The sequence below is a fragment of the Aedes albopictus genome, chromosome 3 (assembly GCF_035046485.1).
Source record: "Aedes albopictus strain Foshan chromosome 3, AalbF5, whole genome shotgun sequence".
Lineage (NCBI taxonomy): Eukaryota > Metazoa > Arthropoda > Insecta > Diptera > Culicidae > Aedes > Aedes albopictus.
In genome coordinates this window covers 35,573,706-35,598,021 of record NC_085138.1, presented here as the reverse complement: position 1 = coordinate 35,598,021, position 24,316 = coordinate 35,573,706, and the positions used below count along the sequence as shown (strand labels likewise).

Below are 24,316 nucleotides of genomic sequence, written 5' to 3'. Positions count from 1 at the left end.
CAATAAGGCCAGTTTCGTGTTCAAAAGGAATCGCTCAAGAAAGTTTTAGACCAATTCCTGGAACAAAAATTCCACAGTGACAGCCATTTGAATTATCATTCCTTCGCAACTGCGTACTGCGAAGAAAAACGGTTTCTTGGGCGATTCATGCAAGAATTTCTGTAATATAATTGCTTTCCAACAAAAGTTTGAATATTTTTCAAAGAAGCCTGTGTGCTGAATCTGAACATGTTGTTTAAATTAAGTTGATATGAAACATCTTCAAAATTTTAACACAAGTATCAGGCATACTGTATCAATTCTAGTGGAAATGATGTTTTGACGTTCAAACTAAAAATGAGAAGAAATGTGAAAGTACTTTACAGTTGCAAAAATGTACATGTACAGTTTTTACAGAAACCTATGTTTCATTGGCATTGCAAAAAAAATGTCATCGGGAATTAAAATTCTTAAGAGATTATTTCTGAATTTTACCCAAAAGAATCTCTTAAAGTTCACCCAGGAGTTTAATTGAAAATTCAAACATATGTTAGTTCTGAAATTTATCCTGGAACAGCTCCTGAACCGATAGGGATTATTTTATTCAACACAAGTAAACAAACAAGTAAAACCGGGAAAAAATTGAAAATTTCGGGAAAAAACCGGGAGAAAACCGGGAAATCAAAATCTGAAATTCACTGGCCACCCTGAAAGTGGAAACCTTCGTTATCAGGTTGGATTTCTGGGGGTATCACATCTCAGGGAGAAGAATCTCAGTCGCTCGGGAAAAACTAGACGCAATAAGAAATCTACAGCCTCCCTAAGTCGACAGAAGAAGTTAAAGGTTTCTTTGGACTGATGAATTTCGTTCATCGCTATGTCCCTGATATGGTCACCGTAACTTATCCCTTAAATTTAATTTCTCGTAAGGGAACTGCATTTCACTGGGATCCCAGTCATCAACTCGCTTTCAAACAAATCAAAACCATTCTGCTGAAGGAAGAAACTGTCGTATTTTATGACCCCGGAGATGATACATATGTCACTGCTGATGGAAGTCCAGTGGGTTTAGGAGCTGTTCTTGTTCAGAAGAATCAAGCCTAGTTGGATGAATGCACGACTCGTGCTGAAAATATCAATTCGTTACATAGATAACTTACTTTAACTTTTGTATTGCTCAGCATTCATGCAAGGAACTTCACCCCGTATTGGGAATAGGGCTTTTTCCGCTTTTTTCGACATTTGAGCGCCATCTTCATGTATGTTTCGTGTAGCTACGGGCGTTACGTCCAGTTTCATGATGAGCTTTCATCTTTATCGGAAGCTCTGAAGGCGCGCTAGTATTGGTGCTATGTGAACTTTGCCGGTCGGATCAGGAGGAGGACTATCATCGCCCATCTGTACGAGACGATGGCGGCCGGTTCGGTGTGTTGCGGCTGTAGTGGTTACGACGAGATCGTTCGGCGTTCGGCCTTTGGCGGGATGCCAAAACAAAACTGGTTTCCTCCAGCGAAGTTAGAACCAGTCGTAGTGCAGCCGTAGTCGACGTTGGTATTCGGTTGGTCGCTCCCGCGAGAGTGTTCCCTGGTTGTGGCAATAAAACATGTGAAAAGTGTGTGAACTCATAACATAAACATTCGTTTCGGGTAGGAGATTGGCTTGAATGACGTCGGCATCTGCGCTTCGCTCGGTAGAACCACCACCAGAACCAGCGTGAACATAATTGTTGTTGGTAGAAAGTGCTGTATTGGGGTCGCACGGTAGAACTGCTGAGCTGCATTTCATGTGTTGCTGCAGCGAGAGAAAGTGCATCCTGGTTTGGCCGGCAGCGGCGGCGACGACGGCTTAAATCGATGCGCAATCATCATCATCAGCGTTGAAGTAGGAACCGATCCAGCCGCAGCGCGGCTATTGCCATTCAGGCTTCTTCGTGATATTCCCGGTTTCCTATCGTTGCCACTGCCGGTCAACCTCAGTCGCTTGCGTGTAGTGTAGAAGACATCGGGGTAATACGCGCCCCTCTAGGGATTGACTCGATTTTAGACACGAAACGCATAAAAATGTCTATTGTAGTTGCCGGAACACAAAAGTTCTCATCCAATCTTTGAAAACAGCGAATCAAATAACGAAGTTGCAATAATAAGATAAGTTTTTGAAATATCAAAGAGTGTTGCATACATCACGGCGTTTACTAGACGTTATTAGCTGCCGCTCAACGGAATTAATGCGCATTTGAAAGGTTCTGACTTTCTGCTCCGTGTAACTACAGTCATGTTAAATGTCAACGGCTGTTAAGGCAACAGCCGGTGTTCATCGCCATATGCGACTATTTTTACCTTAAAATACCTTACACTAAAAATTTTGCTTTATTTTGGTTTCCAATGTACGAAAAAAAGTTTTCGCATTGTTACAACAAAAATAGCTGAAAACGTTTTTTCATTCTAATATATTTTGGCTCAGAAACTCCCAAGCTTCAGTGATTGAGAAGACAGGAAATTGTGCAAAAATGTTGCATTAAAAGTATTTTATCAATGTGATGTTGGTTTCGGTCGTTTCATCCCAACCGGCGCGTGTTAACCCTATTCCTCCTACAGTGGACATTGCTTGCCTCGATGTTTTTTTTTCGACAAGTTCTTTTCGATTATGCTGTGCGGTGATTTCGGGGCGAGACGAAAAGGAATTCGAAGGCAACATTGTTGTCTGGTTGTTCTGCTCGTCGTCAACAGACAAGTTTTGGTGGTCGCCGTTCGAGCATCCATTGCATTGATTTGTGGCATCATTGAATTGTCGTACTACTTCTACTCCATGAGCCGCTGGCATTGCTGAAGGCCGTTGACTTGGTGTAGACCACGGTAAATCTGTGATTCTAGTTGGGCACCATGGCGGGCATGGAGTTCTGAGCTAACTCAGATTCAGCGTACAGAACAATTGGTGCATCACAAATGAATTCGCTTCAACTTGATGGGTTGTTTATAACAAGTGTGTCTTGTTCCAAATACAGAAAACTCAACCTGGTATAATAGGCATCGGAGAACTTTACGCATGGATAAGCAGGAGTAGCAACGGCAACAGCAACAGCGAAGTCAACGAAAGGCAAACAACAGCGAAGTCAACGAAAGGCAAACAACAGCTGATATTGTACTAGGCCAGGCAGAATGGCAACGTGTGAATATCTCAATGAAATGGAAGAAACATAGCCGCAGTCTGTTTGGTGCTGCCGAAGTGTGAAAGTGCCAGCCAGAGACAGTTGTGTCTGCTCTGCTGGTGGTGAAAAGTGCACGGTTTGTGATAAGAAGAATTACAGTTGAATATAGCAGTTGTATCTGCAGCAACGTTAGTGTCATCCGTACTTGGAAGCTGTGTCTGTCCGCGAGTGTGTTTCTTTGGGAGAATTTGTTCATGTACCATATTCAGTAATAGTGTGCTAAAGATACGGATGAATAATATCCTTGTGAGTCGTTAGAGAAGAACCAGTTTCGTCGTGAGTTGCTGTACAATGCGAAGCGATTGTTGGGCGTAGAATTGGAGTGAAGTTTTGTGCGTGAAATATCGAACCTCTACGCACCGTTGGACGAACAGGTGAGTTCTAGATTATTTGTAGGGAAATAGGGTGTGGGTGAATCTTTTGGGATCCGTTTATAAACCACGTTGACTTTTTGGAGGGAAGGGTAGGCGGATATGGCCAAAGTCTACGTTTTTTTTTGTATGGACAAAAGTCTACAAGGGGGAGGGGTGGTCCGAGATGAAACAGTTTTGGATCTACGTGGTTTATGAATGGCACTTTATGATCGCAGTTTCTTCTGGAACCCGCAGTAGGGCTAATGATTGCTTTGACTATCACTCCGACCTTTGCCGCTTCGCATTTTGGGCTGGTGTACAGTTCTGTCATCGTTCCAAATGTTCTGGCTATAATGTCCATATCGTCCGCAAAGTACACAAATTGACAGGATTTTGTGAAAATCGTACCCCGGATGTTGAGCCTGGCTCATCGCATTATACCTTCCAGAGCGATGTTGAAGAATAGACATGATAGGCATGATACCAGCGGCGTCATGGTCGCAATTTTTTCCGCAGTCAAGTTCGCAGATTGTGAACAATCCTCGGTACTCACTTTACGTAATTTATGTTTAGTCCCTTACTGTCAGAGCTGTCAGATCAGTGTAACACGCTAAAAAAAAATTACACAAAAGGCAATTTACACGGAAAAAAATACACGGTTATGAATATTTATTGGGTACCGGACTGGTCACCGAAAATTTCATCGTTTTCTTTGGTACATCGAGGTCTTGAAATTAGTCTATGATGATACTGTCGTATGCTGCTTTATTGAAGTCGACGAACAGGATATGCATTGGGACTTGGTATTCACGGCGTTTCTGGAGGATTTGCCGTACGGTGAAGATCTGATCCGTTGTCGACCGGCCATCGCTGAAGCCGGCTTGATAACTTCCCACGAATTCATTAGTTTTAGGTGACACGACGAAAGGTAGCACTTTGTATATCGACACTGATTTTTAATTTGAGCGTAATTGACATTTTCGAGTTCTCTTCATCGATCCTCTCCTTGTGTTATCACAGAATGTGTAATGAGTTTTCCAAAGATTTTTTGGTTGAAATGCGAAGAAGACGACTACATGTTGCTATGATTGTGTTTGTTTTGATCAAGTTATTAGTGAAAGAGAGAGTCGACGAAGTGAAATCGATCAAGTCAGTTAGGCCCTTATGAAAATCATTGTCGAAATAGGCAGCATTCAATATGGTGATCGCTCTGAAGTTCTCACATTCCAAATGGTCGCCTTTCTTGTGAATGAGGCAGGTTAGACCTTCCTCTGGTAGCTGTTCGGTTTCCCAGATCCTGACTACCAACCGGAGCGGTTGGATGGCTAACTTTTCTGTGCCCATTATGATGAGTTCAGCTGCGATACCATCCTTTCCAGCTGCTCTGTTGGTTTTGAGCTGGTGAATGGAATCCTTAACTTCCATCAGAGTGAGAGTTGTATCTTCTATGTTTGTGCTGCACTAGAGTAGTAGTTTTCTCCGTTGCCTGCGATCTTCACGCCATTCAGCTGCTCATCGAAGCCCGTCCGTCAAGATGCTACCGTCCTTATCCCTGAATTTTCCGGCATGCGACACGAAGCCGTTGCGGGATGCCTTGAGCTTCTGGAAGAGCTTCCGTGTTTCTTGAGAACGGCACAGCAGTTCCATTTTCTCGCTCTCGGCTACTTCAAAGCGACGTTGCTTCTCCCGAAATATGTGAGTCTACTGCTTCCACGTTCTGCCGATTACCATTCTGCAGCAAAACAGGCTGCGATGCGTTCTTCTCCTCAAATGCTCCGCACTCTTCGTCGAACCATTCGTTCCGTCGACTCCGTTCCGCGTATCCGATGGTGCTCTCGACGGTGCCATTGATGGTTGCTTTAACTGTACTCCGGCAGTCATCTAGTGGGGCAAAATCGACCTGGTCCTCGTCTGGCAAAGCTGCCTTGAGCTTCTTTGCGTATGCTGAGGCATCACCCTCTATCTAGGCTGTATCAACAGTTGTACCGTGTGGTGGTCGCCGGTACCGTACAGTGTTGATGACGGAAAGTTTTGGGCGTAGTTGACCATCACCGGGTAGTGGTTGGAGTCGATTTTAGCGATACGATAGGTCCAGATGGCGATAATGTCGTAGAAATGCCGTCTGTCAATCAGAACCTGGTCGATTTGCTATTCCGTCTGCTGTGGTAATCTCCGTGTAACGATAACTAAGGCTGTGTTGGAAAGAGGTGCTACGTATTAACTTGTTATTGAAAGCGACGATATCGATGAGCCGTAGGCTGTTATTGTTCTTCAGTTGCTAGGCGCTGAACTTTCCAACCGTAGATCTGAATTCCTTCCTCCTGGCCTACCTGTGCGTTTGGGTCTCCTATGATGATCTGTGACCATCAGTGCTTCCGTAGTGTAGGCTGAAGTTGAATAATCGACCCTGGATCTTCAACCAGCACATTCTTTCGTCGATCAGTCACGAAGCGCTTATGCGCCTTTGCATATTGGCTACATCTACGCGTTCGCACCATGGATCAACACACCTCCTGCAGCGCTACGATGGTGAATCTGCGGTCCTCCAGTAGATCGGCGAGTATACCTACGGGTGCTCCCAATTAAAGTGAGAGATTCCAATCGTTAGAAATAGAGTTCTTATGGTTGATCGTTGTCCGTGTCAGGCTGGGTCTTTCATTGGCTTGTGAGAACGAATGTTTGGTTCCTTAGAAATGTACGTTTTTGAGCTGGGTCGTTTTCCGGATTTGGTGTTACAAGTACGATTTTAAATAAAGTGCCTAAATATGTTGTGATCTTCCTCAAAGCTGAGTACGTAGATCCTCCAGGGTCCTGCAGTTTGCGAGGGAATGCTCCACTGTATTCGATTCTGAACAGGTGCCGTTCATACTAGGGGACAGCCTAGTATGCCCTGTTCGTAGTCTGAGTCTGGAGAGAACAACTTGGTCTCCTCGAGATGGCAGGTCTGACCAACGCTGTGGAGTCAATTTTGTCTTCCGGGTGAAAAGTGTTTGTCGCGACCAGAGAGAGTACCACGCTTCTCGGATCCTGTACCTGAGCCACATCTCGACATCGTCTTCTGGAATTTTTCGGGTGAGAAGTGCTCTGTCACGACCGAGAGAAGTCAGGTTGTCGGTTTTTTCGTTTCCCTTGGGCCCGGCACCCTCATGAAGGTGACTTCATTGCGACAGCCGTTCAACAACTCCTGAATCTCCTGGACGAAAGGATGCTTATTGCTAGGGGTCTGTAGAGCGTCGAGTACGTTGGCCGAATCCGATACAATTAGTAGAGGGGCTGAGCGGGGGTAGCAATGGTTCGCAATACGCAGCCGCCTCGGCTCAAAACACCGAGCACAAGGCTTCCTAGTTGATGGAAATTGCTGTAGTCTTTGCTGTTTATGCCGATGCCTGCAATGACGTCCATTTTAGAGCCGTAGGTGTAGAGACTGTAGAGAATTTCCGTTTTTTGGTACTTCTCGCAAACCCGCTTTGCTAAACTGACTTTGACGCTTTGAGAGTTCGCGCCCCTGCGGAAGTGCTTCACAATTCGCTCAGCTTCTAGAGCCGATCCGGTAAAGTCCAGCCACCGGGGGAAGCTGAGGGATGACCATTATCCGCTAGAGCTCGGTTGGCTTGATAGCCCAAGATGCCAACGGACCCATCGTCAATAGTGTTTTAAAGATATCCAACGGCTATTGTGCGAATGGCAGCGTTGTAAACTGGGCCCAGGGTTTTCAGCACCCCTTCTGTCGCCGACAGGTGTTTCGAGCACGTAAAAAATTCGGCTGGTAACAATAGCATCGGCTACTCGTAGACATGACTGTCGGTCACTACGTGAACGCTTCCCAGATATCGTTCTGAGCAGGTTTAATCGTACCTTGCATCGTTTCTTGATCTTACCAAAATAGCTACGGAAGGGAAGAGTTTGGTTCGTACACTAGAATGAATACTCCTGCTGGCAAGACCCTGAACAGGGTTATTGCAATTACCGAGCCCTGGAGTACTCCAGTTTCTTCTGGGGTGGGTTTCGATTGATGGTTACCTACGGCAACTTGGAAAGTGCGGTTGGTAATGTTTGATAGTGTTGGTAGTGTTTGATGAAGTGCAAACAGTGATCCGTTACTCGCCAATTGGCGAGCTTCTGCATGACTCCCGGCATCCAGGCTCTGTTGTAGGCTTTGTCCATGTCAAGTGATGTCAACTCGAGGTGGTCTCCTCTCTCCAACGCTTCGTCTAAAATTTGGCCCAGAGCAGCAAAGTTGATCTCGTGCCGTGACCAACTCTGAGGGCTTGCTGCCTATGATCCAGGCGTCCCTCAGTTTCTAGATGCTGCACAAGCCGCCTATTTAATACAAGGCGTTCCATCACCTTCGCAACACAGCTTATAAGTGTGATTGGACGAAAATTGTCCACGGTGTTAGTGGAACCCGTCCCCTTTGGAATTAGGATCACCGTGTTTCCAACTGCTTGGCAGGATGTCGTTCAGCTATTCGTTATTGATAGTGTCTAGCAGATACTTCCTGCCGAATTGTGGAAGATTGCGGAGTATTGGGCATCCGATTTCATCTGGGTCGGCTGATTTGCCTTTGGTTCGTCCGCAGTTTTCTTCCAATCTGGAACAGGATCAGTTGGGAGTCGTTTCAGGCGCCTAAGGGCTTTCCGCCGTGCTTTGACCGATTGCTTCACCTTGTCGATCCACCAATGGAGAGCTCTCCGGTCCTGGAGAGCTAAAATTTCTACCTCAGAAGCTCCAGGTATATCGCTGCCCGTTAGGGAGACCAAAATTGGGTGGGGGTCGGTCGCTTCCGTGGAGGTTAGAGTCTGCTTATCTGCGTGGAGGCTAGAGTGACGTCCATGGCCGATTCTACTATTTTGTCCTTGTCCGCCCAAAGGTATTTGAACCGTCATTCAGAATTGAGCTCCGGAGATTTGATGATGCTCGGCTTCCCCATGCTCGATGGAGACCGTTGACGTCACCGAAGATCAGTCTAGGTTCGGGAATCTTTTGATTCAAAAAAGTTTTGAAGAACCTTGTCGATCGTTTTCTTAAGATTTGGCAGCTTTTCGCATTATCCGATTTACACATTGTATTCTGTGTATCGCCTTTGGCGAGGATCGATACCGATCTGGTTTTATTGCTGTTGTTCTTTGTTGTGCTGTTGTTGCGAAGAGTTTAATCTTACCTAGTTTGGGTAGCGGCTACGGTTAGGATAGCTCAGATCAATCTTCAGCATAAAAGAACAGCAACGATCAATCTTTGCAGACTTATGCAAAATGGTACAGCCCAAGTGGCCTTAGTACAAGAACCTTACTTTCGTAAGGGGAATTTCTATCTAGGAAACCTTGTGAACCCGGTGTTTGATACTTTCAGTAAACATGAAATGGCAAACTCGCGTGTCATGCCTCGAGCCTGTATGCTTGTCAACAACGCAATAGCTGCTACACTCATCTCTGCACTAATCACCAGAGATGTATGTGCTATCACAATTGATGTATCTGTTGGAAACCTCAACAGGAAATACGTTTATTGTTCGGTGTTAACATAGACAACCGCCCAACCTTCATGGTAACTGCTAGAGAGGAAGTGTTAGACATAACGTTTAGCTCTAGTAGAATTAGTCGCGAGCTGACCAATGGGCATGTGTCAGATGAAGAATATTTATCTGACCATCGCTACATCTTTTTTGAATATTTAAATGTTACTTCGCAAACATTGCGTTTCAGGAATCTTCGGTCAACAAACTGGGATCTCTTTACTGATTTGGTTGCGGCCAAATTTCATGGATACTCACCATCTATCGACACTCCAAGTGATTTAGATGATGCCGTTGATACTACAACGACTATACGATAACTGGTAGTCTGGAACCTTCATCATGGAAGCTTTTGAAGAAGCATGTCCTCTACGGTCTGTGAAGATCACAAGAGGAACCCCTTGGTGGAACTCTGATCTGGCTAAACTTAGAAAACAATGTAGAAAGAGTTGGAACAGCTCTCCGGTCTGCTGAACGATCCGGCTGGAAAAACCTTTGTACGAATGTTTCCAGTTTGAGTGAAATCAGTCGGTTAAACAAAATCCTTGCGATATCTAAGGATTTCCGAGTGAACGAACTTCGTTTGCCAAATGGCGATCTGACTTCCTCTGATGAGGAAGTTCTGGAACGCTTATTCAGCACACACTTCCATGGATGTGTGGATATTACATCTTCGGATGAACCTGATGTCTTTTCTTGTAGTTATGATTCCCTGACTTCGGCTCGGAGTATTGTAACTATAGAATCGATTGACTGGGCACTTAATAGCTTTGCTCCTTTCAAATCTCCTGGGGCAGATGGGATTTATTCTATTTTGTCATGTCAGTCGGAATTCAGGAATCTAGGAACTTTACGACGAGATGGAGAAGAAGATAGTTAAAACACGTCATTACCCAAGTAACATTTTTTTAGTCAAATGAAGTATCAGAGGTTCTTAAAACCATCACAAAACCAAAATAAAAAGTATTAGGTTGTATAACGATTTTCAAAACCTCTACAAGACCAAGTGATCATCAAAGAACCTGACTAGAAAAATATTATGAACTACCTCAGTAAACCTTTCAAACATCTAACTTCTCAGGCTTTTATCGCATCGAGCAATTCTGATTTAAGGTTTACAATGCTGCCAAAAGTGAAACTACTAAAAACAGCCACGAACGAACAATATCAACAGCGGCTTGCTATTTCCATGCCTTTAGCCTTTCTTCCATTCTTTTTTTTTTCCTAAAGAGTGAAAATACCCATAATGGACGTAATCAGCGATTCCGGCATGACAGTCGTCGTCGTGTAATCGTAATGTACTCGAAATAATAGATATATCGTACTGTATGGTGGTTGGTAGTAGGTAGGTCCTTTTCAAAACCAAAACGGTGCGGAGCACGAGGCTGGTATCGTGCAGTCAAAATCGTACTCGTTTTCTTTTTTCAGCCTTTTTTGCTGCTCTGTTCTTTTGTACCTACACCGTATAGTATAGTTAATGTTCTTTCAAAAACGATAAACGTTGCTCCACTTGGTGTACCCAGCCAGCCGTCGAGTGTTCCGAATTGAATTGGATGCCAGGATAATTTTCGAATGATTTAGTGTTCATTTGCATAAGAATTTTTTGAGTAGGATTTTTACCTAATTCCCGTCTAACTAAGCACCAACCAAAATTGATCGAGTTTAGTCTTGCACCCTCTACTTATGTGTCATGGCCAATTTTGTATCTATTACTAGTTTATAAATTAACTTCCATATTATGTAAAAAATATTGCGAAAGAAATGTAATTTCCTTAAAATAATAAGATTGAATAGTTGTCCCTCTCTCTCTCTTCTTGGCGTAACGTCCTCATTGGGACAAAGCCTGCTTCTCAGCTTAGTGTTCTATGAGCACTTCCACAGTTATTAACTGAGAGCTTCCTCTGCCAATGACCATTTTGCATGTGTATATCGTGTGGCAGGCACGAAAATACTCTATGCCCAAGGAAGTCAAGGAAATTTCCTTTACGAAAAGATCCTGGACCGACCGGGAATCGAACCCGTCACCCTCAGCATGGTCATGCTGAATACCCGTGCGAGAAACTTTAGGATAAACTTGTGAGCAATACTCGAGGAACTCCTGGAGTTTCGAGGAACTTCTGAACCAACTTTTGAACAGCTTCTGGATAAATTTCTGAGGAATTCACGAGCAACTCTTGGTCTTTTGGATACTCTTCCTAAGGAAATCCTGGGTGAGTTTCCGCGGAACTTCTGTAGGTACTTCTTTTCCTTATCTGTAGAGTCTTTGAACCACTGCTTCCATGATGTAGAAATATTGTGGCATGTTTGGGTCAACCCCTGTAGCTACTTATTCTCGGGAAACTTCCTTAGAAATTCCTGAAGTTATTATCGGGTAACTTCTGGACGAGTTCTGATAAACTCCTGGGGGAATTTCCTAGGAACTCCTCCTGGAAGTATTCCCAGGGAACTTCTGAATAAATTCCTAAGGAACTCCAAAAGAAATTCCCCGGGAACTTCTAGTGCAGTTTTCCAGGAATTTGTGGAGCAATTTCTGTGTGACTCCTGGATGAATTCCCGAGGAACTTGTGTAATAATTTCTGGGGAATTCTCGAGGAATACCTGGGTCTATTTCCGGGAAGTTATTGGGAGAAAACTCTGTATAAATTTCTAAGAAAAACCTGGGGAATTCCCCGTGAACTTCTGTAGGAATTTCCGAGGAACTTCTGGACCAATTTTTGAGCAACTTCTGGATGAATTCCCGCGGAACTCCTGGATAAAATTCTAAGGAATTTTCGAGGAACTCGTGTAGGTATTCACGGGGAACTTCGGAATCAATTTCTGTCAAATTCCTGGAGGAACTCCTGAGGCACTCCTGCAGGTATTCCCAGGAAGCTTCTGAATGAATTCCTAAGAAACTCTTGGAGGTATTCCCAGGGAACTTCTGGATGAATTCCTAAGGAACTCCAGGACAAACTCCCTGAGGACTCCTGGTGCAGTTTTCCAGGAACATCTGGACCTATTTCTATGCGACTCCGGGAAGAACTCCCGGGGAACTTGTGGAATAATTTCTGGGGAATTGCCGAGGAACTCCTGGGAGAATTTTCGAGGAACTTCTGGCTGGACCAATTTCTGAGCAACTCCTGGATAAATACCCGAGGAATTTCTGAATGAATTTCTGAGGAATTCCCGAGAAACTCTAGGAGGGATTTTCTAGGAACTCGTGTAGGTATTCTCGGGGAACTTCGGAGTCAATTTCTGACAAACTCCTGGAGGAATTCCTGAGGCACTCCTGCAGATATTCCCAGAGAACTTCTAAATGAATTCCTAAGAAACTCTAGCACTAACTCCCCGAGAACACCTGGCGCAGCTTTCCAGGAACTTCTAGACCTATTTCTGTGTGACTCCTGGATGAATTCCCGAGGAACTTGTGAAATAATTTCTGGGGAATTTCCGAGGAACTCCTGGGCGAATAATCGGGGAACTTTGGGGAGAAAACTCTGGATGAATTAAATTAATAAGAAAAACCTGGAGAAATTCTCCAGCAACTCTAGGAGGAGTTTCGATGAACTTTTGGACCCATTTCTGAGCAACTGCTGGATGAATTCCCGAGGAACTCCTGGATAAATTTCTGAAAAATTCCCGAAAAACTCTTGGAGGAATTTTCGAGGAACTCGAATAGGTATTGTCAGGGAACTTCGGAATCAATTTCTGACTAACTCCTGGAGGAATTCCTGAGACACTCCTGCAGGTGTTCCCAGCGAACTTCTGAATGAATTCCTAAGGAGCTACTGGAGGTATTCCGAGGAAACTTCTGGATGAATTCCTAAGGAACTTCAGGACAAACTCCCCGAGAACTCCTGGTGCAGTTTACCAGGAACTTCTAGACCAATTTCTGTGTGACTCCTGGATGGATACCCAAAGAATTTCTGGATGAATTCCCGAGGAACTCCTGGGTGAATTTTCGTGGAACTTTCGGGAGAAAACTCTGGATGAATTAAATTAATAAGAAAAACCTGGATAAATTCTCCAGGAATTCCTGGAGGAGTTTTTTAGGAACTTTTGGACCAATTTCTGAGCAACTCCTGGATGAATTCCCGCGGAACACCTGGATGAATTTCTGAGAAATTCCCGAGAAACTGTAGGAGGAATTTTCGAGAAACTCCTGTAGGTATTTTCGGGGAACTTCTGAATCAATCTCTGACAAACTCCTGGAGGGATTCCTGAGGCACTCCTGCAGGTATTCCCAGGGGACTTTTGAATGAATTCCTGAGGTACTCCAAAACAAGCTCCCTGAGAACTTTTAAACCAATTTCTGTGTGACGCCTGGATGAATTCTCGAAGAACTTCCGGGAAGTTATTGGGAGAAAACTCTGTATGAATTTCTAAGAAAAATCTGGAGAATTTCCCCAGCAACTGCTGGAGAAGTTTCCGAGGAAATTTTGGACCAATTTTTGAGCAACTCCTGGATGAATCCCTGTGGAACTCCTGGGTAAATTTCTAAGAAATTTTCGAGTAATTCGTGTAGGTATTCTCGGGGAACTTCGGAATCAATTTCTGTCAAACTCCTGGAGGAACTCCTGAGGCACTCCTGCAGGTATTTCCAAGAAGCTTCTGAATGAATTCCTAAGAAACTCTTGGAGGTATACCAAGGGATCTTCTGGATATATTCCTAAGGAACTCCAGGACAAACTCCCCGAGAACTCCTGGTGCAGTTTTCCAGGAACATCTGGACCTATCTCTATGTGACTCCGGGAAAAATTCCCGAGGAACTTGTGGAATAATTTCGTGGGTATTTCCGAGGAACTCCTGGGAGAATTTTCGAGGAACTTCTGGACCAATTTCTGAGCAACTCCTGGATAAATACCCGAGGAATTCCTGAATGAATTTCTGAGGAATTCCCGAGAAACTCTAGGAGGAATTTTCTAGGAACTCGTGTAGGTATTCTCGGGGAACTTCGTAGTCAATTTCTGACAGATTCCTGGAGGAATTCCTGAGGCACTCCTGCAGATATTCCCAGGGAACTTCTAAATGAATTCCGAAAAAACTCCAGGACTAACTCCCCGAGAACACCTGGCGCAGCTTTCCAGGAACTTCTAGACCTATTTCTGTGTGACTCCTGGATGAATTCCCTAGGAACTTGTTAAATAATTTCTGGGGAATTACCGAGGAACTCCTGGGCGAATTTTCGGGGTACTTTGGGGAGAAAACTCTGGATGAATTAAATTAGTAAGAAAAACCTGGAGAAATTCTCCAGGAACTCTAGGAGGAGTTTTCGAGGAACTTTTGGACCAATTTCTGAGCAACTGCTGGATGAATTCCCGAGGAACTCCTGGATAAATTTCTGAGAAATTCCCGAAAAACTCTTGGAGGAATTTTCGAGGAACTCGAATAGGTATTCTCAGGGAGCTTCGGAATCAATTTCTGACTAATTCCTAGAGGAATTCCTGAGACACTCCTGCAGGTGTTCCCAGGGAACTTCTGAATGAATTCCTAAGGAGCTACTGGAGGTATTCCAAGGAAACTTCTGGATGAATTCCTAAGGAACTTCAGGACAAACTCCCCGAGAACTCCTGGTGCAGTTTACCAGGAACTTCTAGATCAATTTCTGTGTGACTCCTGGATGGATTCCCAAAGAATTTCTGGATGAATTCCCGAGGAACTTCTGGGTGAATTTTCGTGGAACTTTCAGGAGAAAACTCTGGATGAATTAAATTAATAAGAAAAACCTGGATAAATTCTCCAGGAACTCCTGGAGGAGTTTTCGAGGATCTTTTGGACCAATTTCTGAGCAACTCCTGGATAAATACCCGAGTAACTCCTGGATGAATTTCTGAGGAATTCCCGAGAAACTCTAGGAGGAATTTTCGAGGATCTCCTGTAGGTATTCTCGGGGAACTTCTGAATCAATCTCTGACAAACACCTGGCGGAATTTCTGAGACACTCCTGCAGGTGTTCCTAGGGAACTTCTGAATGAATTCCTAAGGAGCTTCTGGAGGTATTCCCAGGAAACTTCTGGATGAATTCTTAAGGAACTCCAGGACAAACTCCCCGAGAACTCCTGGTGCAGTTTTCCGGGAACTTCTAGATACATTTCTGTGTGACTCCTAGATGGATTCGCAAAGAATTCCTGGATGAATTCCCGAAGAACTCCTGGGTGAATTTCCGGGGAACTTAAGGGAGAAAACTCTGAAAAAAAAAATAATAAGAAAAACCTGGAGAAATTATCCTCGAATTCCTGAAGGAGTTTTCGAGGAACCTCTTGACCAATTTCTTAGCAACTCCTGGATAAATACCCGAGTAACTCCTGGATGAATTTCTGAGAAATTCCCGAGAAACTCTAGAAGGAATTTTTGAGGAACTTCTGTAGGTATTCTCAGGGAGCTTCTGAATCAATTTCTGACAAACTCCTGGAGGAATTCCCGAGACACTCCTCCAGGTATTTCCAGAGAACTTCTGGATGAATTCCTGCGGAACTCCAGGACTAACTCTCCGAGAACTCCTGGGCAATTTTCCAGGAACTTCTAGACCTATTTCTGTGTGACTTTTGGATGAATTCCCGAGGAACTTGTGAAATAATTTCTGGGGAATTCTCGAGGAACTCCTGGGTGAATTTTCGGGGAATTTTGGGGAGGAAACTCTGGATGAATTGAATTAATAAAAAAAACCTGGAGAAATTCCCCAGGAACTTGTGGAGGAATTTTCGAGGAACTTCCGGACCAATTTCTGTGCAACTCCTGTCTGTCTGTCTGTCTGTCTGTCTGTCTGTCTGTCTGTCTGTCTGTCTGTCTGTCTGTCTGTCTGTCTGTCTGTCTGTCTGTCTGTCTGTCTGTCTGTCTGTCTGTCTGTCTGTCTGTCTGTCTGTCTGTCTGTCTGTCTGTCTGTCTGTCTGTCTGTCTGTCTGTCTGTCTGTCTGTCTGTCTGTCTGTCTGTCTGTCTGTCTGTCTGTCTGTCTGTCTGTCTGTCTGTCTGTCTGTCTGTCTGTCTGTCTGTCTGTCTGTCTGTCTGTCTGTCTGTCTGTCTAAATAAACTAATTTAATTTGATGATTTCACCGAAAATAGCCAATCTAACTAAGCATATAATTTAATTTGTGTTTCAACAAATAAAAGAAGTTTTAATATGCACTTGTCATTTGAAAAACACTTAAGGTCATAGGACAAAAGGTAGAAAATCAAAGGGTCGAATGGACAAAAGTTCCGCAGGAAAAAAAAAGTCAAATCTGGAGCTCGATTTGAATAGGTCGTATGTGCTTTTGTCGATTAAAAATTCGATCAGTTGGATTTACTTATTGTAGCGAAAACCGTTGAAATTGAACAAAGTTGATACATACAGCAGAATCCTCACAAAATAAGCTTTCCGTTCCATCATTAAAAGTCTCAAAAATATCTTCCATGTTGCTACAATAACTAAAATAAACTGATCGAATTTTATATCGACAAAAGCACATACGACCTATTTAAATCGAGCTCCAGAAATGAACAAAATGTCGCAATTCTTAAACGCACCCTCGTGAGAATTCTTCGCGGCGCGCAATCCGCAAACCAACGACATATAAATACAACTCAAACCTGTTTCGGCGGCACTCTTCTTAATACACACATTTTGCATCAAAACGCGCCGGCCGGCCGCTCAAATAAACGAGTTCGTGAATTTTGTTGTTTCTTTTCATTACTCTTATTTTGCACATCGGGGTTCAATAGTGGTTTCTGCTTTTAGTAGTGTTGCGTGTACGAACACGCTGCATTACACGAACACCACTTGAGTTACTGGTGGAAAATAGTAAACAAAGATCAGCTGTTCCCAGCAAAATCAAATGGGCATATTTTCAACCAGTAGATTTGCATTAGTGTTCGTGACACCGCGCTGCGAAACCACTATAAGACCGCCCTCTCTTTGCCGCCTTCTTCGTCTGTCGTCCGTTGTCGGTCCGTGGACGATGTTGTCGTCCTGCCCTCTGCTATAAGAACTTGCGTAGCGTGTGTGGCGCCAACGAACGGCCGACGATCTGCTTCTTATCAGGGTATTAAAATTTTGCTGTCCGTCAGACTGGGACTGCTGAGATGTTGTGCGGCGGGCAGGGTAGATTGTCTGTCGTGTCCTCTGTCCGTGCCGGATTTCCTTCGATTGCTAAATCAGATCGTTTCGCTTTCGACACTAGCTTAGTTAAAATTGGGAGAATTGGGGCATCCAAGAATATTAGTGTTACTGCATTTTCCAAATATCAGAGCACTATTAGAAATTTTGATTTGAATTTGCATGGGTGTGACTTTTGAATCACTCCTGGAATAAATACATGTACTGTTGCTGTTCACGGTTTCTATAATATACGTAAGATATTGAAATTAAGTGTCACAATAGAATAATAGCATGGAACGAGCTCACCATCCGATATACGTCGATCCAATGCTCTACAAACGTATGTAACACTTCAAACAGTTTCCAATTTGAAATGTCCAAGCTAGTTCAATCTAGATGGCTAGATGGCGAAAATGTGTAAACGTCACATTCAAACAAAGTACGATGGGAAATATTAGAGTGCTACGTCTGTTTGTCTGTGGACCAACAACCAAAGTCTGGCCTATTGTAACTATAGACACTATAGATTCCATAGACTTGCGGAGACGAAGATAATTATAGCCAAACGAAGTGCCAGTTCGTGTAGCCAAACGAACATGACGTCACGGTTTCAACAGCGACAATGGTTTGCGTGACGTCATATTCGCTCAGTACATTCTAAATTGACGGTAGAACACACTAAAATTATATTGCTCAACCATGTCTCCGCGAGTCTATGGAATCTATAGTGTCTATAATTGTAACAGGCTCCGTCTTATTCCATCTCAGCATCGAGCAGACACCGATTTTGAATAAAGTTTGTTCCAAGTGCAACGTCTGTTTTCCATAGTGGTGAAATGTTTAGTGTTAAGGTGCACCGGAACAATAAACAGCGTAATTTTAGTATTCCCACTACAACTCGATTCACATTAAATTACAATCAACAAAGCTTCGTCTACGCCTAACTGTTTCGCAAATCGGCATAAAATAAACAGGTAAGCAAAATGAAAATATACACTGACCACAAGCTGGATCCACGTGCCACCGTCGCCGTAGGTACATATTAAGGTGAAATGGGAGAGCGTCCAGGTGCATTTTTGACTCGCATTTTTGAGAGCACCGATGTCGTCATCCACAAAACGCCTGAAAACGAAAATGTTACTCAATGTTTATTACGAGTGAGCAAGGCTACTCATTGACTTTTCCGCCGTGTTTGTTGTTTAGATGACGAGATCCGTGCTCTCGGTATTTGCAAGGCAGACATTGTGACGGCCATCTTTGGATTCGCTCATATATGTCCTTAACAGGGCAATGTGCAGTTTCGGATGAGTTTGCACTAAGGATCGTCGCGAGTGGATTCAAATTGCAGGTGCTCGACTGGATGACTAATCGATCTGATCGGTAACCGCAAATCTGTGAGGGAATTCTTCACTTTCGATTTTTCAGAAGGTTATTCAATATTTGACAACTTAACAACTGAGACAAAGTTCAAATTACCGCAATTGAATTGAAGTTCTTTAACTATTTTTTTCGATGCATTTGGAATAAGTGTGAGAACAGTAGATGTTCAATATTTGCCATCGCTTTTACTGAATTTCAACAAAATGCCTTTCAGCCAGTTAGTTCGATGAAAGCAGCAGCTTCTTAATTATCATACCATCATTCGTCAAAATTGCGACACAAAATGTGCTTCGAATCCAGCTTGACTTTACATTCAGAATCAACTGACAGCCTTTGACACCTGTCAGTTGTTGCAGCTACTGTAAATTAGTACTTGTCGAACTTATTCTGTATCAGTTCAAATCACTCCTCTAAACAATAGCATGAACTTCAAGAATTCCCATTGCAATTTTGCATACAAACTTTAGAGGCACAAATCTGACGAACGAAGCATCGAACCAAGCCGCAATTGATAATCCATGCTTTGCTCGCTTGCAAAAAGAGGCAGCTTTTCCAAATCAAGCGCATTTGTTTACGAATTTTTAAGATTTGTGCTCTTGAAAACGTGAGTAGGGGTCCAAGTCGGCCATTGTGGCAGCCATATTGGTATTCTTTGAAGTTTCTCCTTAATGGATGCTGACATTTTAGCTACAGATATGAACGCCCGGATAAAAACTAACCATAGGGTATTTGATGAAACCATTCCTGCACCATACAGTGTACCAGCTACAATAAAGTGTATTGTAATGGAATGGTTCGCTAAAAGCTGTGCACATTGTAGCTACTATATATTTACATCCGATCTTTGTGTAACAATATTTTATACTGCTTTTCTTACGTTTGAACCATTCACTTTTTCGGAATATTATTTTCCGTGCATTTCTAATTTGAATATTAGATTTTTTCCGTGCTTTGTTTTGTTGATGTTCGTGACATTTTTGTTGCAAAGAAAAGGAAAGAGAAAAAGTGAATAAGTTGAAACAGTTGAAGGACTGCCGATCCAAGAGATATGGCGGGCTAGGTATGTAGAGTGCGATGAAAGGAATACGAATGTAGGTCAACCCGGAAAAACGCAGGTCAGATTACCGTAAATCAGTGGATGAGTTCAACTCTATTCTTTCTGTATTTGCATTTAAGGGAGTTTTCTCCCCTACTCTTATGCCTCATGCTGAACTTGCCTTCTACCACAACCGAATCAAATGCGGTTTATCTTTGACCAGGTCTTTGACGTAGAGCCATCTTTAACATATGAACTGGACTGGACACTGAAACGACTTCTGATATAAGTTCGTCTGCGGGTTCGCTTTTTAACATAACTTATATTTGAATCGAACTTGACAGTTTTCTCATGAGTTCCCAAGTAACAATGACAGCTGAATAACAGCTTATTCAGGAAAAACTTCCAAAATCAAGCTGTTGTGGCTTATTCATCTGTTGTACAGCAATAATGTTTGTTGGGTTGTTATGTATTTCAAACTTTAGTCAAACTGGAGACTCAATATTACAATAACGGTTAAGCACGCTGTAATGATACTTATGTACCTCGTCACCCACTTCATGCAACTACATTAGTGGTCTAATAACACTTAGCGCGCTCGGCATAGTTCCATCATGCCGCTCAAAGTGTTGCCACAAATAATGCTGAGTTTGCAAAACCCAGTTATCTGACTGGTGGGACATGGGAGCCTAAGCTTCAACTGTTAATGCAATCAGAGACTACTCAGACTCAGACGAGTTTAGGTTAATTTGACTAGAAAGCCTAAGATGCCATTAACAGTAGGAACATGACAAGATAATATAACATTAAATTGTTTATGTAATGTAAAACAATACAACATAGCAAAAGAGAACCATTCCAAAAATATTTGGTGTCATTTCACTACTGGCTATACATTTAAGCCAGTAGTGAAATCACAATGGAACATTGAAGCAAACTTTTCTGGTAGTTGCCGCATCAAAGCAAAGGAGCCACCGTATATGGGCTTTAACATTGTGACAGCAGTCGAGTTATGTCAAACACACAAGGCAACGGTGGTGCCATCTGTCCATTTCATAGCGACCGTATGAGTTATTTTAGTGATCCATTAAAAACAATATATTTACGGTACATTTTATTGTTTGAAACTATACGTGTATCATACAATGTACGGTATATTTGAACCCATGTATCAGTATTTAGAACAATTCATTTACAATAAAATGTATGGTTTTATGGAGCCAATTTAAAGCCAGGCGTCAGTACTGTTCATGACCTACAAAAATTGATTTCCTTCCACTCAACCTTCAATAAGTCACAAATCATCCTAAGTCAACTCCAATTCAAATAAAGGAAACCCATTCGGGGAAATAAAATCCCGTAAAAACAACAACATTTATGTAACCAACGACCACCATAAATCCGCCCTCACTGGGGTTGCTCGTAAATCCAGTCATTTTAAGTCCCATTGGCTCCCGCAGTTTCCAATGCCAAGCAGCATAGCAGTTCCACCACTTACTGTGAGGCGATCCCTCTCTCACCCTTGCCTCCGTTGCGTTGTGGTGACTGACTGAAGGCCATAATATTACTATAGGTTCTAACAAATTCCACTCATTCCCCACGCGCGCGCCTGCGGAAGAGTTGGGCGCTGTAAAAATTAGCAACTATGGCAGGGACTGGCAAACTCTCCGAGCTGACAACTTATTTTCTATTAGTAGTTGAGACTTAGTCAATCCACCAGATTCTTACAAATATATGGGAGGATGAAGAACCGATAACCAGGTGATTTGACCGGACAAACATACTGGCTGTACAAGAGTGGAACAAACTAGCTTATAAAACTGTTATTCAGCTATGACTTTTTATGCCCTATCCACACGAAATGGCATACACTAAAGTGTACTAATTAGAGAGGGACTGCCATTTTCAAATTCGGCGTACAAGATACTGTCGCGGGTCCTGTTCAACATAGCTACTGAGACCTCCTAGGTATTTGGTAGGACGAGGTATTTGAAGTACATACCTCACATTTTCGTTTAAAAAACCGTTAAATAGCTTCGTCTGAAAATTCATCCCGATGTTCACAATGACTGAACAACCACAGACAAACAGACGTAACTCTTAAAGGAAAATCACCAAACACTTTTGCCCAGTGTCTTTTTTGTAAGCACTGCCACCTGTTAGTAGAACTGCGCGAGACACTCAGGCTTATTCTGCGCGGCGTGTGAGGTGAGACGGACGGTTTCGTCTCACGTGACGTGAGACGACTAATGTAAATCGAATGAGGCGAGTCGACTTTTGTCACCTCATTCGACTCGTCTCACCTCACACGCCGCGCAGAATAAGCCTGACTGTCCGCCATGATGGATTCCATCCCGACCAGCATGAACGGGAGTGTTTCCAAAGTGCCAAGTGTTGTGACTCGAACTGTGTACCCAATAGCGTGGGACACAAAAAGACATTTTACTCCTGTACACTTTGTGAGTTCCATTTTGGCCCCATATCAACTGTGCAAAATTTCAGCTCGATGGGCGAAACTATATTTTAGCGCCAACCGTTTTAATTTTTCATACAATTTACTATGGGGAAAATCACTTTTTCAAAGAAAAATCGCCACAGATTGCCCCTTAACCCCTAAAAATATATCGATGAATGATTTCTGTTGGAAATTTTACGAGGAACAAACCCTCTGAAGACCGCAAAGCCATCTAAAGCATGTGAAAAAAGTTATTAACTGAAAACCGAATGGCATGGCAACGCCGTTTAACACGTAAGGAATAACAATAAATAATAAAATCTTGTCATTTTATCAATCGGGTAAGGCTTAATAACTTTTCCACGAATGTCGCATCGCTTTGCGGTCTTCGGAGGTCTGATTCCTCGTAAAGTTATCTACAGCGACCTATTTTTAGGGATAAATGGGTGACCTCAAGCGATTTTTCTTTGAAGAAGTAAATGTTCCCCATAGTAAATCGTATGAAAAACTAAGAATGGCGGGCGCTAAAATATAGTTTCTTCGATCGATCTGAAATTTTGCACAGCTGATATGGGACCAAAATGGAACTCAAAAATGATACAGGAGTTGAAGTTTTTCCATTTTTTATACTTTCCCATATAAACCGTGTACCAGGCTAGTACCCACCTACCATTTCAATCGAGGTGTTAGGGTCAAACACGTGCGGTGCAGAACAGAAAACGACATTCCGCCGTGTGATCAACACAAATCTCAAACAAGTTGATTCACATTGAGCCCTGATGAAGATCCCATTACCACAGGATCGAAACGTTTGCAATGATCTTGTCTAAACGCACACTACTACACAAATCACCTGTTATTTTCGTTAGGATCATTAGTGCCATTTACACTTATCAATAAGTTGATTCAACCAAGAGGTTCAATCTTTCCTTCAACTTCATCAAGAAACACAGTTTGATGGAAATATTGCTAAATGTATTGCATGCATTTTTATTGAGGAGAACATGGATGATTAAAGTTGCATCTTGATATAAATACTGACCAACCTGCAAAAGCGAGGATTGAGGTTGGTTGTCATATCCTCAATATTTCCCCTCCGAAAGATTGATCCAACCGATCCAACCACCACTATCATCCAGTTTGACCAAACCATCAAGATCATCCAAGTCCGTCAAACTTTCCCCTCAAGTAAACAACAATTCGATCAATCCAGCAGGGTAAAAGAGTCAGCAGATTGAGCGAAGACCATTCCATCAGTGAGGAAGAGATAGCCGTTCAGCGTGGTTCACGACGTTCATAGTGGCCTGTTTAATTGAATTTTATGGAATGCTTTGAAAGAAAATTTCTAGAAATAAAGTGGCACGTTTTTGCTTTGTAAATATAATAAAGACTTGATCATTAGAAAAGTGCAAATTTCGATACTTCGCTTGCTTATTCAATTCCATTAATGATTATGAAAAAAAAAATAATAGGGGGATTTACTTAACTGCGTAAACTGATTGAATTGATTAGATGTCGCGATTACCAAGGCAATCTTTGATTATTTCATTCGCAAAATCCAAGGCAAAATCATGAAACATTTTAAATGAGCAGAAATTCATAGCTTACGCAGCACATGTTTAGTGAGTACCCCTAATGTTTTGATAGTTTTGGTCATTTACCACGCCATATTCGATTTTTTTGTAAGCATTCATAAAATATTAAACCCAATCTCTCTGATTAGCATGATGAATTGTTAAATAGTGGATCTATTTACTAATTTATCATGCTATTTTTCCTAATGTTTGGAGAAGGTTAATGTTTCCTAGTTTCTAACACAAGTTATGAACTTCTACCGTTGAACCAAAATACTTCATACAAAATGAAGCTTAAACAATAAGTATTAACAGTTAGGTTCGAACCTCGGTTCGAACAAGTTTTGATTTTTGCTATAATGTCATAGTAAATATGTAAAGCATTATAGGTTTGGAAAACAAAGGATGATAAGAGACTATTGCCATATTGATTTGTTTGTTTCGTCTATAATTGAAAATGTTTGCTTTATCCGTTATTATTAAAACAGGTTTCTCTATAGCTTGATTACTTAACGATAATGAAATTTATGTCTTGAGAGTGACTTTGGATATTTCCGGCAGTTTTTCTCTCTTTGCCATAAGGGGTTTTTGTCGTGCAAATAGCTTGAAACAGTTTGATTGGCGCCAACTTAAAGTTTATCAGACTTTAGATAACACCTCATGACGAAGAGAAAATACCTGTCGAAAATATACTGAGTTTCCCTATATAGTTCTAGCATTTTATAATAAAGGCACTAGAAAACCGCATATGCGTTAGTGGAAATTAAA

The 24,316-nt window shown here is 42.5% G+C and overlaps 1 protein-coding gene across 7 annotated transcripts in view; it reads left to right on the top strand.

Moving 5' to 3' along the window:
• Positions 1 to 1,368: 1,368 nt before the first annotated feature.
• Positions 1,369 to 24,316, top strand: part of LOC109427338 (extracellular sulfatase SULF-1 homolog) — a 244,272-nt gene continuing 221,324 nt past the window's right edge. The window contains exons 1-2 of one of the 7 annotated variants that reach the window (XM_062858925.1): positions 1,369 to 1,591; positions 2,981 to 3,558. The gene's annotated coding sequence lies outside the window, so the exon portion shown is untranslated. Of the gene's footprint in view, positions 1,861 to 2,980; positions 3,559 to 24,316 lie in introns of all 7 variants that reach the window. The other 6 variants (XM_062858922.1, XM_062858924.1, XM_062858921.1 and 3 more) reach the window with 6 other exon arrangements.